Genomic DNA, 3,190 nt, shown 5'->3' on the forward strand with positions numbered 1-3,190 from the left:
GCGTTCGAGATACTTGGCAGAGAGAGTGTCATCTACTTTGACACTCCGGAACATGCATGAGATGGCGTATGCTCAGGGGATTGGGACCGAGGGACCACATCCAATGCGGTGGAGCAGAGTTGGGGACTACAGTAGGATTTCCACTCTTACGGGATGGACCAGACGGCATGGGGGACACCATAGTCCTTTGCTTTTGGTGGCCTGACCCCATCGTATGTGAGTCCTGGAGATGGGGCAGGGGTTGATGCGGGTCTTGGGTCATCGGGAGTAGGCACCTCGGGAGGAGATGGTGGTGGAGATGAGATGATGGATGAGCAGCAGCAGCAGAAGTGATACTCCTTTTCGTTCTCTTTGTTTATGGTTGATGATGTTGGATGATAGTAGTTGTTTTTAGTTGGTACTTTTTACGTTTGGTTTGTATGGATGGCCCTAAGGCCGAATTTGCTTAGTTCGAACTCGTTTATAGGATTTTGGAGGTCGGGTTGTCATCCCGACTCGCGCTTATGTGACGTTTTATATATATATATATGGGGTTATGACAGGCATTTCTAAGGTTTTGATCTGTGGCTACTCGACAGAGTGCCCCATACTCGGTCGAGTAGCTGCAGGTGTGACAGAGATGGAGTGTTCTGATCTCAGGGCTACTCGATCGAGTAGCCAAGACACTCGATCGAGTAGCGGGCACTCGATCGAGTACCCTATATACTCGATCGAGTAGCACTGTTACATGAACTTTTCGTTAATTAAAATTGTTTTCATGGTTATATCATTACATGTTTTGGTGTTTAACATGGTTAGTGATGATTAGTAACATGTTTGAACCGTTAATTTCATATGTTGAAAGTCGTGTTTGGGTTTTGGATGCGTATTCGTAACGAATAGTGAAGTAGTAATTGTTTCTTATTGCATTCATTGTACATCCGTAATGTCTACTAATTATATTTCACCGGAGTTGTGTCCTTCCATATACAAATACAAATGGTATATACATGCATTCTTGACGGTGGCTAGTTATTCGAATATAGTTGCATATGTTTTAGGGTTTAATGGTTGTATGATTAATGAGTAATGTCAATAATGAATAATATGGTTTGGATATATGTCAAGATGTAAGTAATAAGTAACATGTGTAGTAATTTGGTGGTGAACTTCGGGGACGAAGTTCCTTTTTAGAGGGGAAGAGTAATGTCGCAAAATAAAAAGGCCGATGTTGCAATTATTTTGTTGTTTGTTTATAATGTTTTCTATTACTTTGATTACATTTCTCGTATGAAAATTGTTTGCACTGTTCGTTGAGTAATTTGTGTGTTGAATTAAAAGTTGATAGTGTGCTTTAAAAGACGGTCATAAAGAGATAGTTATGATGTCATGTGTTGGAATAGAATCGTATCGTTGAGTAACATAGTGGCGTTAACGTGACTTATTTCGTGTTGATGGTTGCTGCTAGTGAAAGTGTAATCTCGTAGTGTGTTGGATAATCGTTGGTTGTGCCGGTTCGTGTTGTGAGGTTGGTATTTCTTTTGGTTGAGTGTAGAAGTCGATCTAGGTGGGGTGATAGTCAGTTGATGATGATGACACGGGGGGTGGTGTTTTCGAGAATAGTGACCTATGTCGGAGGAGTTGTGATGTCGCTTTGTTTCCATATCGTGTGCTTTGGATATGTGAGTTGAACTTCGGGGACGAAGTTCTTTTTAAGGGGGGAAGACTGTAATACCCGCCCTTTTTAGAGACCAGTTGATCAACGTTGACCGACCTTGGAAGCAGTAATAGTCCTTAGAAGTGCGTACCAAAGTTATCCTGTGTTTTGAGTTAGGGGTGGTATTCGATATAGTAGAGGCTACTCGATCGAGTAGCTTGGATACTCGATCGAGTAGGGGCCACTCGATCGAGTAGGTGGGCCACTTGATCGAGTAACGTGTTTCCAGCGAGGGTTTATAATCGTGTTTTGTTAAATCCGCAAATCATTTCCGCCTCTTTCTCCTAAACCTAAATGTCGCCCTTTCCTCTTCCCTTCACCATATGTCCTCCATGGAAGCCCTAGAAGGTCCTTATGCCTTAGGAGTGCATAGCTTGAGTCGGGTAGCGGTCCTTTGCCAAGTTTTCCTCAGGTTGGTATGTCGTCATCATCGTCTGTGTCTTGTGTTTTCAGTTAGGATTAGAATGGCAGTAATAGATGATTGTATTATGTATATAGGTGTTGCTTGATTGCTGGATATTGCGTGTGTTGGCATGGAATGGTTGCAGTTGCTTAAAGGTAGGTTCGCCTACTCAGTTTCTGTGGATGGTCTAGTGTGTCGGTTGTTGTGTCGTGGTTGTTGTGTTGTCGTTGTGTTTGTGTGGCAGAGTATATGCAGTAATCGGTTGGTGTGTACAGTTTGTTGGTTGTTGTTGTATTGCAGCTGTCTGTGATTGATTGTCTCTGGTTCTCGAGGTGCGTCCTCGGCTGAGTGGAGTCACTTGCGGAAGTGGCTTCACGCCCTAGTTTCGCCCTCCGTGGAACCCGCCACGGGAGAGGATGTGCACATTAATGGGACAGGATTATCGCTCGGTATGATGAGCGGGGCTTAGGTGGGAACGGCTGCGGTCCCCCACTGGCAGGGCTGGTCCAGTGGACAGTCGGTGATAGAGATTGATTGGAGTGGATGTGATTGTGAGTGACTGGTTGTGTTTCTATTGTATGACGATTGTTGTTGGTTGTGTTGAGTCTTGTCTCAGTTACTGACCTTGTGTGGTTGTCTTGTTTGTTTATGTGTCTGCCGTGATCCCTTATGGTGAGCAGTCAGTCTTAGCAGGTGTTGATGTGGTTGATGGCTGGAATTCTGGCGGGGATGAGTCATCACGAGTACTGATAGAGATAGTGTGTTGCTGACGAGTTGTATCTTTATTTGGTTGGTTTGATGTAACACTTGTAACTCTAACTATAATTGTTCTGTTATCGACCTTTGATGATTATTAACCTCGGGCAACCGAGATGGTAACGCCCTTATATGCTAAGGAAGGTCTAGATAAGGCTCCTCGGTATATGGGGGTGTTATAAAATGGTATCAGAGCGACGATTTTGGAACCTGTAACCAATGAACATAATGAACGTAGTGAGTCTAATATATTGAACCTGGTGTATATATAATGGGAGCCCCAGCTGATGCTAGGTTTTGGGTGAGTAGGCGCCCCCATTTCAAAATCTTGGCCC

The sequence above is a fragment of the Silene latifolia genome, chromosome 6 (assembly GCF_048544455.1).
Source record: "Silene latifolia isolate original U9 population chromosome 6, ASM4854445v1, whole genome shotgun sequence".
Classification (NCBI taxonomy): Eukaryota; Viridiplantae; Streptophyta; class Magnoliopsida; order Caryophyllales; family Caryophyllaceae; genus Silene; species Silene latifolia.